Here is an 11595-nt window from a genome sequence, read left to right as displayed (position 1 = left end):
CGCAAAAGCATTTGCGCAAAAGGACTTTTTCCCGAACGGGAGCAGCATAGCATTTCCGCAAGAACACTGACAATTTTACATGAGATCGTCAGTGTTCTTGCGGAAATTCAAGTGGCCAGTGTAGACAGCTGGCAAGTTTTTCCGCAAAAGCAGCTGCTTTTGTGGAAAAACTTGCCAGTCTAGACACAGCCCTAGAAAATACCTGCAATGTGGCTGAAGAGCCACAGAGCCTAAATTTGCTTTTGGCTGTCCTGGTTTACATGCCTGTAATTCAGTTTACTTCCATAAGGGATTACTCCAGTGCAAGTTATAGTGGGGCCAGGCACAGAGAACGTGGTATAAATATTCACATGTATAACATCAAGGATGTTATTAGAAAACATCTCAGTACAGATGGTCTCTACCAACAGTGGCAGAGCAGGAGTTAACTCCCTCATGATTACACCTGCTTTTTACACTCAAGTAGTGGTAAAGGGATTAGAGTACATTTGTCAAACTATGGGGCTAGTGCCTATCAGATGGGCTGGCTTAGTGTCGTGCTGAGACCCAAACCCCCATGTCTTTTATTTTCTTAACATCATTATTGCCAAACTCAGGAGATCAAAAATCATTAGTTGGACCTTCTTAAAAGATGATAAATCAGATTAGCCCCACAAATCATGAAATTAAAAAAAAAGTTCTTCAGTCTGTCCTTTGATATTCAAACTCTTTTATTCTGGCAACGTGTGTGTGATAGCTTTAAGTTGAAAAGTCACCCTGTAATTTCACATACAAATGCATGCCTCTCAAATGGAGACACATTTTATCCTCTTTACCCTTAAAGCCGGGGAACAGTGTTTCCTATTATTATCTTGATTTCTGCTCCATCACCTCCTGGCTTCTCTTTTGTCTTGATTCCAAATACAGAAGATGTCCCGGTGCAGCAGGAGACAAGAAAGTGTTGCTCCTGAGTTTGGGATCCAGAACCCAGCAGTAGTTTTCCCCCAATTCCTCCCTGCTTCCTGCTGTCCAGGATCTGCTCACTACTATAGGACCTTCCATTGAAAGTAGGAGAGGTCTGTGTCCTTAACACCACATGGTCTCACATACAGCTCTGCCTACCCCTGAAAAATGTTAGGCTTGGAGAAGCTTCTGTGTCATTGCAAGAGCTTCTTCTGCAGAGTCCAAAATCCTGTGGCTTATGATCATTGATTAAGAGCTGATAACACCGCCTTCTCCTGACTGATTGGAAGGAAATTCCCTTCTCTGTCATTAACCCCAGGCTGGGGGAGCTGCTGAGCTTTCCCCTTTGTCATCTATCCTCGTAATTCCTCTCTACACCTTCTCAGACTCCTTTTTGCCACACGTCCCCCTGTCCACCTGAAATCTGACTCCTGTCTTCAAGTTCTGCTGGTCTTCATGGTCCTTTTTGTCTTCCAGTTTCACGTGCACTATAGTGCCAGACATTTTGCCTGTAGGCATGGCTTGAAGCCAGATGAAAACTGTGGAAGGTGGCAACCAGCTTTATTAAGGACAGGCTTCCTGCTATATGCCGATAGACTGCCATCTTGCTGGCTTTCAGCCTCGTTGACAATAATAGGAAATAGTGGCAGTTTTGAATAAAGAGAAGTAAAACACCCTCAAATGGCTAGAGCTACGATTAAAATCACGCAATACAGTTGCTGGAAAATAAAAAATGCAACTGACTGCCTGGGATGTTCTGTGAGAGTGTCCCGTGAGCCCCTGCAGGGATGTAGTGACATCTCCTGGCCACCAGGAGTGACTGTGCTGTGGTGCCAACAGTGAGGCCAAGGAGACGATCTACTTTTCTCTCCATGTTCCTCAGAGTGGCCCCAGACCCTGGCTGGTGCGGTGCTGCTGAGGAAGAGATGGAGAGTTCCTGGCTGCAGGACCTTGCCATCAGGGAGGTAAGGACCAGAGTGGAGAGAAAAGGGGCTCCTCTTGACCCCCTTCTCGCATGTACTGTTTCCCGAGCCTGTTCCCCTTCTTAGGCCCCTGGTCCCTTCTTCTATCTTGTTTGAGACATGGTCTATGTTAAATTCTGCTTAAAAACCTATCTGTCCTGGAGCAGAAGCTGCATTCAAACAAGGTGCTAAGTAAACTTGTGGCATGCCTGTTTTTAGCTCTTTCTTAACATGGTGCCATGGTAGCTACCTACTTCGGGGTTCTGGTGAGGATTACGTTTTGATTTAAATTGTTAATGTGCTAAGTGAAACCATGCTCTCTGCTGTCTTTTAAATGAATTTCTGAACCACTGGCTAAATTTAAAGTCATATTTTCAAAAGCAGCCTCAAAACAGCTTACCAAACATTTATGGATGCTCATGTTTTGTATTCATGTGTGCAAATAGCATTTATGCACGTGAGTTAGGTAGGAATCTAGAATGACATATCCCTGATCTAGAATGACATATGCTTTTTCTATTCACAAACAGTTTTTTGGATGAACAAAATCACATGCAAACTTGCATGTGCAACATTAGTCTTGCAGATTTTAAAAGCTGCATTGAGGTTTTATGAAACTTGTGCCTAACTTAATCCCTCATTTAATCTCACTTAATCCATATATCAAACCTACAATAAAGTTCAATTACATTATCAACATTTTGTAGGCAACAAAAGCAGCAAAGCAAAAGTAGAGAGGATTGGGAGCCAGGTTGACAGTTGTAGGGATGTATGTGCATGAGTGCAGCCTTTTATTAAATGGCCAGCAATAGCAGGATCTTGTATGTAGTCTCTCATGGGAAAAAAACAGCAGCAGTTAATGAATTTTGTGAATAAAGTTGCAGAGAGAATGTTTCTAGGTGCAAAGACAGGTATTGTCCCCACCACTCAGTTTTTCTGGTTCTGAGTTTGTATCTATTTCTTCTAGTTCCAGTCTATCTAGTTTTTCCCTTCAAATGTGACTGAAAAATCTAAGGATGATTTGTTGAATTTTTCCCAAGGTATCTTGGTCTTTGTATGAGAGAGAGAGGAATCCTGCAAAAGTTAGACTGATCCAAGGTAGTATGCCTTGTGTATAATTATCTGTGTTTTTTCTTCTGTCTGTTTTGTTCCATTTACTGCTTTGTGTTTTATTTGTCCCTGTCTCTGCTAAGCAGAATGTTTATACAAGATGTTATAAAGTTCACAACTTGAGTCAAATCTTCTAATTCATGATATTCAAAGTGGGTTTGAAATTAGATTACAATAAATCATCCCTTCCTATTCTGAACTCACCTAAATGGCCCATAACTAGTATTCAAAGACTTAGTAATGCAACATTTCTGCCACCTAAGCAAGAAGAAAAATAGACCTTCACATGGTTGGCTGATCCATAAAAGCCACTGTTTAGTGAATAGGCTCTTTGGTGTGTCACTTCTTTCTGCTTGTTTGATAATCTTGAGACATAGTTACTTTGAAGCTTTGGCACTGTATACCTGGCTTGAGAATGGTACGATGAAAACTGAGATTGGATCTCTATGCTGCTGACATGCTAATTTCAGACATAATTGCAAGCCTCAAGGCCAGCTTGCATTTCGACAGCAGAGAACAGTGGTACATAAGAACTTACTTCAAAATAGACCTCTTTACGCATTTTCAAGTCACTCCCCATTACCCCCATGATCTAGTTCAAGCTCATACCTCATCCCAAGGTCACTGGTTTGAGTCCAGGCTCAAAGCTGTTGGTGACAAATCATTAGTATATAAAGGCTTTTCTGTGCATTATGTGGAATTAATTGCTCATCACATTCTTTTTTGAGGGAACAAATGAGAATCATTTGAGGGGGGGTATCACAATATGCCCTGCTGTCGACAGATTTATTGGAGAAGCTAAGGCAACTCAGAGGCCAATGGACCGTGGAGGCTAAACTACTGTTACCATGAGAGGTAGTCCCTCCAAAATAGAGCTCTGGCATGTGTGGAAGATGAAGTTGATAGTGCCACCACTCTTTCAGATCTGTCAAATCATCACTTTTCTCCACTGAGAGGCATTGCACTGAATCTCTTCAGTGGCAGTCCTCTCAGCTGACTGAGATGTGACCATAATGGAAAGGGACTGTTACATAGGTTCTATGGCAGCAAACATATGTGCATCCCTTTCAGTTCCACTAAATTGTTTTGAATAAGAGCCCAAACATCTGACATTTCAGCAGTCAAGTGCCTGATGAGTTTTCCTTTTCATTGATGTCTAGTCATTTCATTCTGCACGCAAAAGAGAGTATTTTTAACAGACAAAAGAAATAGAATGGTATAAAATCAACAATTAAATGTAACTAGGGTTTGTTCTTCTCTCAACGTAGCTTGTTCTTAGACAAACTCACAAATAATTTAATTACACCATGACTCTCTCTTTCACACACACACACACACACACACACACACACACACACACACACACACACACACACACACTTTATTTCATTGACTCTTTATTATAAGAATTCTTTAATTATCTATGATGTGTGCTCACCACATTGAGAGCTGCCTTGCTTAAAGAGTGTTGGAGCCAGGACTCAATGTACCCCTAGTTATGAGGTCAGCGTCCCTTAACAGGTGTTAGGCGTAGCCAGCAAAGGAGGATCCACCTCGTCATTAGGATGGCAGCCAGCACTCTCACACAGGCTATTTCTGTGTAAGAACAGTATCTCCCACACCAACAAATAATGTACTTAAACCAGGGAGTTTAACAGCTAGCTGGAACCAAACACAACTGGAAACAGAAAAGATGAGCATTTATAAGTGCAGCAGTTTCAAATCTTAATCCAGCAAACCTCTACACACTGTAACATCTGCTTGCTTGCACAGCATGATCAGAGAAAGAGGAGGAGAACTTTTATTTTGCGTTCAATTAAAAAAGCTACGTTGAGAGAAGACATGCAGTAGGGATGTATTCGAGTAGTTAAATACCCGATAAGCCTAGGCTTATCAGGTAGTCAACTTGACTACTTGCACTCCCTGCCCCCTCTTGCTGCCTCCGTATCAGAGGCTGGTCCTGGGGGGAGCCATCTTAAAACCTGATTCTCCCCAGCACCATCTCTGTGGTGCCACCTGCTCCCTGCTTCCACACAGCTGCCTCTATGAGAGGCAGCAGTGTGGGAGAGAGGGCAGGGGAGGCTGCCACAAAGTAGCTTCTGCTGGTACAGCCCCTGTCCTCAGGGGGGGTCCCATCTCCTCTGCTGGGACCCCCCCCCCCCCCGGGACAGGGGCTGCTGGACCTGGTGTGAGCAAAAAAGTGCAATGTTGGCTCAGTCCTGGCTCACACTGGTCCAGGAGCTACTCCTGCTACGGCTCTGTAGTTTAAATGTAATTATGAGATGGGCCGCCTGCCCGCCTGGCCCTGACTACATTTACACTACAGAGCCACAGCCAAAATTCTATCAACGACACGATTAGGTATTTATTAACTTCTTAACATCCCTAACATTCAGCATGATCTTGTGATTAGAGTTCTGCCAGTCAAGAATGCAGGTTTTCACTGCATGACCATGTGGAAATCACTATACCTCTTAGTGACTCAATTTACCTTCTAGAAATGGGGAAAACGTATGTCAGATGAAACATGCTGTGTAAGTTCTTTTTATTTCTTTGACTAGGAAGATAGGGATGTTTATGAAGGCTATTTCGTATTGAATGCAAAATAAACTGCATTTTTTGCATGCTACTTCTGAAGCCTCAAGCTCAGTTACTTTCTTCGGGCTGATTAAGATCAGATGTGGTTTCCTTTAGATATCATCAAAGCTGTTCTTACATTGGCTGGAGAGACAACTGCAAGACCCCACAGGTGGTACTTGTCTGATTTTTATCAGCACATTATCATCCCTGTCTGCTTGGAAAATTGAGGCTGTCTTTGGAATGGGTGGGAGACTTTTGGATGGTAATATTTATACCTCGTGGTCCCCTCTATTTAACAAAAGTGTTTTGAGGGGAGTCTGTTGTTCATGGAGAGTCCGTACTACTAATAAAGAATGTTAAAGTAGGGGATAACAGCCTATACTGATTTTAAATAATGGAGGCCCTCCTGTAGTATAAAGGGTGGTGTTCTGTGTTCCAGTGTTAAAAGGCTTAGGTTCAAATCCCACTGATACCCCATGTAAAGGGTCCTTATATGAGCAGAAATAGTTCAAGGAAGTGGTGTTCAGCTCTAACTTAAGTTAAGATTCAGATGTTAAAGCTGAATTTGGACTAGTATTGGAATTGTTGGAAGGTGAACGCTTACCTTTAGTTCTCACAAAATTTTGGCCCAAGATGCCAGGAATCTTACAAAGAAAAAAAACATTTTTGATACTTCCTCCATTTTGCATGGTACTTAAATTTTGTGAGCACTTGTCATAAGATTTGGGGCTTTGGGCATATCCTCTCTGGTTGTAGAGTTGGGCTTTTTCTGGATTTGGAGCCGATAAGAAATTACAAGAAAAAAGGCAGTTTCTTTTGATATGAGGATTTAAACCGAAACTTCTCACCCCACAGTTTTGAAGAGGTTCTATGTGAAGGTCTGATTTCAGACTATTTTAATATAGGGAGTGACTGTTTAAAGAGCTGCAGGAGCCCTAGAAATTAAAGCCATGTAGAGTGCAGATGACAACAATCTGTTTTCCCCTTGCATTGCCAACAAGCTTAACCCCAAACTGGAAAGATTGTACTCTGGAGAAGTGAAAGGAAATTCAATCTCTGAGCTGAGTCCTTTATTTCCTTGGAACAAACATTGCCTAGTGTACAAAATTATGATGATTGTGATGAGGACCCATTGTCCACTGAGGATTTAAGGAGCCTATGACTTTAATTGAAAGACAGCAAAATAAATGGCCCCATAGGCGTGAGGTGGATAAGGAAGTAGGCAGCAGAGCCTCAGTATACTTATCCCTGTTATACTTGGATACTGTTGAGAGTTTCAAGGTAAAACTTTTGATGTTTCTTTTACAATTATCTGTTTCCTTACATATTTTGAAACATCTGTTCCAATGGTGCTAAATGTTTGCTGTGACTGAGAACTTTTCCAATGCAAAGCACTTGTTAAAATCATAACATGTGTCCAGACCAGGCCTGGATTAAGATTGTGCTGTTCTCCCAATTCTGTTGAAAGTTTGGCAATATTCTTCAAGTTACAACATAACTTTCCATTGAAGTCTAAATATAGACTTAAAAGTAAAAAAGTCTTTCCTGTTTAGTGGAGAATAATAGTGACCTTTATCTCATCCAATTTCTATTTTTAAAACCCAAAATTCAGAGATGTGTTGCTGTTTGGGTATTTTTTCAATTAGGAATGTTAAAGGACAGTATCCTATTATCTGAGCAATGTCTCTTCTGTTGTCCAACTTTTAATATCTTTGCAGTCTTATGTGAAATGCTAACCTACTTGATCAGCATCTGATAAATGCTGTTTCAGGAGGACATTTGTTACCTTTGCTGAGTCTCTGTCCATCCATCCATCCATCTGTAATGTATACATTTTGGGCAGTTTCTAGATGATGCAAAATGGCCTAGTGCTGACTCCATCACCTGAGGATCCGTCCCTTCTCACTACAGGCAGTCCCCGGGTTACGTACAAGATAGGGACTGTAGGTTTGTTCTTAAGTTGAATCTGTATGTAAGTTGGAACTGGCGTCCAGATTCAGCCACTGCTGAAACTGACCGCCAGTTCTGACTTACATACAGATTCAACTTAAGAACCCCAAGCGTCCCCAAGTCAGCTGCTGCTGAAACTGATCAGCGGCTGATTCCAGGAAGCCTGGGGCAGAGCAACTCTGCCTCGGGCTTCCTGTAGTCAGCGCTGGTCAGTTTCAGCAGCGGCTGACGTGGGGACGCCTGGGGCAGAGCAGCTGGGGTGCTGCTGGGTTGCTCCAGTAGCACCGCTCCTCGGCGCTACTGGACCAACCCAGCAGCACCCCAGCTGCTCTGCCCCAGGCGTCTTGATTCAGCTGCTGCTGAAACTGACCAGCAGTGGCTGAATCAGGATGCCTGGAGCAGAGCAGCTGGGGTGCTGCCGGGTTGGTCCAGTAGTGCCCAGAGCGGCACTGCGGGACCAACCGGCAGCGTCCCAGCTGCTCTGCCCCAGGGTCCACAACAAAAGCCTGGTCTGCTGGGGGGGGGCACACTAGCTGCGCCCTCCCCCCAGCAGACCAGGGACACGGGGAGCGAAGCCGCAGCGGCAGCGGGGTGCCGCGCCTCTGAGGCTTCGCTCTGGCAAAGCCTCAGAAGCGCGGGAACCCGCCGCTGCTGCGGCTTTGCTCCTGGTGCCCCTGGTCTGCTGGAGACGGTCTCCAGCAGACCAGGGGCACTGGGAGCAGCTTTTCTCGCCCCGGAGGACAAGGTGGCGGATCGCTGCCTGCGAGCTCCGGGGCGAGAAAGCCCCGTTCGTAAGTGCGGATCCGACATAAGTCGGATCCGCGTAAGTCGGGGACTGCCTGTAATGAAGACCAAGCTGGTGTTTTCACAGCCCTACATGAATTTCCCTCATTTTTTTATCTTTCATTTAAGATTTGTATTTATTCTGACTTTGGGTTAAATTGTTCTACCAAAAATAGGCAGCATTTTCTAGTAGTCACAGCAAGAGATTTTCAGGGTCTGTTCTTCAGTTTGCCACCAACTCAGTTTTCAATGTTCAGCACCTTGTGCCCTCATACTACAAACACCATTGGCGATAGTGCTTACTAACACATAGTTTCAGTTGTTTTAATGGGACTATTTGTGTTATCAGTGCTTCTTTCTGGGAGCTGTGGATGCTTAAACCTTTGGAATCCAGAACATTATTTAAGCGACTAAGTTCTTAAAGGCCTCTGTTTTGAAAATGTTGATATTGATGCCCCAGCTTTTTCCTCATACAAATGGGCATAATGTTACCTCCTCGTTGGTTACTTAAGCCACATGATGCACCTATGTTCATAAAATGCTTGTCGATCCTTCATTGAAAGGCTATCTATAAATGCCAAACATTGTGGGGATAATTGATTCTGTTGATATTTTTATTCATTATTTCCCTTATCTTACTAATTAAAACAATCTCTATGCAAAGCCTGATGGGCTTCCTCACCCATTCAAGGAAATTGTTCACTTGGCATTTATTTTGAGTGCATGGTTAATCCAGTGAAGTGCTGGATTCCTCTTATGAACTGCACTTCATCGGCTTCAACATCTTGCCAGACTGGGTCCTATATTTATTCTTGATGTTTCAGATATCTTTGCTTGGCGGGCCCTAATTCATAGGGAATAATCTAAAACTGTGTTGTTTGAGTCTGTGGATCTTTATGAAATTTTCTCTGTGCATACTTATTAGTTTAGTGTTTTCCATTAATAGTGAGATTTATGCTAGGCAACTATGCCAATGCAGGGCAAAAGCTCAAAGCTTTTAATACCAAGTATTTTATACGCCTTCCTAGTACGTCAGATAAATTCAATTGAAAACAGCTCTTTAAATCTTTCTGTAGCAAATACCAAACAGATTTTTTAAGGAAACTTTGTGTGTGGTTTCTCTTTTCTTAACTTTTTTTTAAAAGAAAAATGCCAGAAATTGTACTTCTGTTGTTACCATATATTCTTCTTTTCAGACCCATATATTCCTAATAGTTATTGGGAAATTAATTTGAAACAAAATGCTAAATAATGGTTTAGGAATAAAATTTAAGTGTTTCTGTTAATCCCGCTGACATAATATGGCTAGTCAGATACTCTTTCATTTGGTAACCTCACATTTAGTGCTTTAATCTATTATACTGATCAATAAACTACTTTCTTGGAAATCCATAAGTTCTTACCATTAATGAAAGAAAAACAAAAAAGAGGGAGCAAAGCAGTGGTGAAGAGAGGTCAGGAAAAGAGTGGTATTTTCACACTTCTCACCAAGTATGTTACAATGATGGGGAACCTTCTAGTCTAAAGACAATTCTGATTAGGAAAAAAAAAATTCCAGAAATCTCCTTGGACCTAGTTCTTATGATATGTCTGACATGACTTTAAGAAGAAAAAGAAGAACAAAAAAACCCCTTCAAAACCCCATTACAAAGGGAAACAAACTGCAATTAATTTGCAAATTCAGTACAATCAAATTTAGACTGAATAAGGATTTAAATTGGTTACCTCACTATAAATGCAATTTCCCCTCTCTTGGGGTATGTCTACACTACCACCGTAGTTCGAACTAGGGTGGTAATGTAGGCAACCGGAGTTGCAAATGAAGCCCGGGATTTGAATTTCCTGGGCTTCATTTGCATAAAGCCGGGCGCTGCCATTTTTAAATGTCCGCTAGTGCGGACTCTGTGCCACGCGGCTACACGCAGCACGGACTAGGTAGTTCGGACTAGGTAGTTCGGAGTCCGCACTAGCGGACATTTAAAAATGGCGGTGCCCGGCTTTATGCAAATGAAGCCTGGGAAATTCAAATCCCGGGCTTCATTTGCAACTCCGGTTGCCTACATTACCACCCTAGTTCGAACTAGGGTGGTAGTGTAGACATATCCTTGGTATTCACACCACCTCCTCAACTGCTGGAAATGAGCCATATCCACCCTGACTTAATTGACCTCATTAACACTGGTCCTGCACTTGGTAATTATCTATCTATCTATCTATCTATCTATCCTCCTGCCTCTGTAATTTCCACTCCATTTAATCTGATGAAGTGGATTTTACCCATGAAAATTTATACTCTAATAAATCTGTTAGTCTCTAAAGTGTCACAGGACTCCTTGTTTTTGTTTTGTTTTTTGCAGATACAGACTAACACGGATATCCCTCTGAGATTTTAAGAACAGAGTTTCAGATAAATATTAGAACTTTGGAGGTTCGGACATCATTCCTACTTGTTTTTTTATAATTTTATTTTATTGTGTGAATTTAGTGCTTATATAAAGGGACTGGACTGAAATTGAAATTGTCTTGTTAATTATAATTTTAAATTGTATTCTAGTAGTTGTTAGAAGCCCCAACTAGGACAAGGATTCCAATGTTCTAAATATTGTACAAGTGTACTGTGAATGAGCGGGCTAGTCCCCCTCTCTCATGGGGTCCCACTCACATTCCTAATTGGCCCTCTGCTCAGAGTTTTTCACAGGCCACCCTGCTTCTTCAGCAGTCTGTTAGCACATCCCCCTTCTGTTCTGTAATGTGATTTGTCCTTTTCATGTGTGTTCATTTTTTTTAAATTGTATCCTTTGGTATATATGGTTGTGACTGTTTTCTTCCATTATTTGATCTGAGGAAGTGGGTCTGGCCCACGAAAGCTCATCATCTAATAAACCATCTTGTTAGTCTTTAAAGTGCTACATTGTCCTGCATTTTGCTTCAGCTACCCCAGACTAACACGGCTACATCTCTACCACTGTTAGAGTCTCGGCTTCCAATAGTTCGTATGCTGGTACCCACCCTTGGTGAACGGGGTAGAGGGACCCGGACCCGCCCTCTCTCACGGGTCCCAGCCCAGGGCCCTAAGGACAGGCACAGACCAGTTCCTGTCTAGCTGATGGGGATTCCTGCCGTAATTCATCAGTCCGTGGGATCTGGCAGGGAAGCCCTACTCTGAGCTACTTCCTCCCCTGGCTACAGCTGGGGGAGGTCTGCACCCCTCCCAGCCACCTCCTCGACCAGAGCAGATGACTCACTGAAGCTGGCTGAGCCCTGCTGC

The 11595-nt window shown here is 42.8% G+C and overlaps 1 long non-coding RNA gene across 1 annotated transcript; it reads left to right on the top strand.

Moving 5' to 3' along the window:
• The first annotated feature begins 1793 nt into the window (after positions 1-1793).
• On the top strand, positions 1794-11288 carry LOC142831291 (uncharacterized). The gene is made up of 3 exons (XR_012907008.1): positions 1794-1907; positions 2945-3002; positions 10685-11288. It is a non-coding gene; the product is annotated as an uncharacterized LOC142831291 (long non-coding RNA).
• The last annotated feature ends 307 nt before the right edge of the window (positions 11289-11595 follow it).

This window comes from Pelodiscus sinensis, chromosome 13 (assembly GCF_049634645.1).
Source record: "Pelodiscus sinensis isolate JC-2024 chromosome 13, ASM4963464v1, whole genome shotgun sequence".
Classification (NCBI taxonomy): domain Eukaryota; kingdom Metazoa; phylum Chordata; order Testudines; family Trionychidae; genus Pelodiscus; species Pelodiscus sinensis.
Note: the sequence above shows the minus strand (reverse complement) of the source record. Positions and strands in the feature narration are given on the sequence as shown.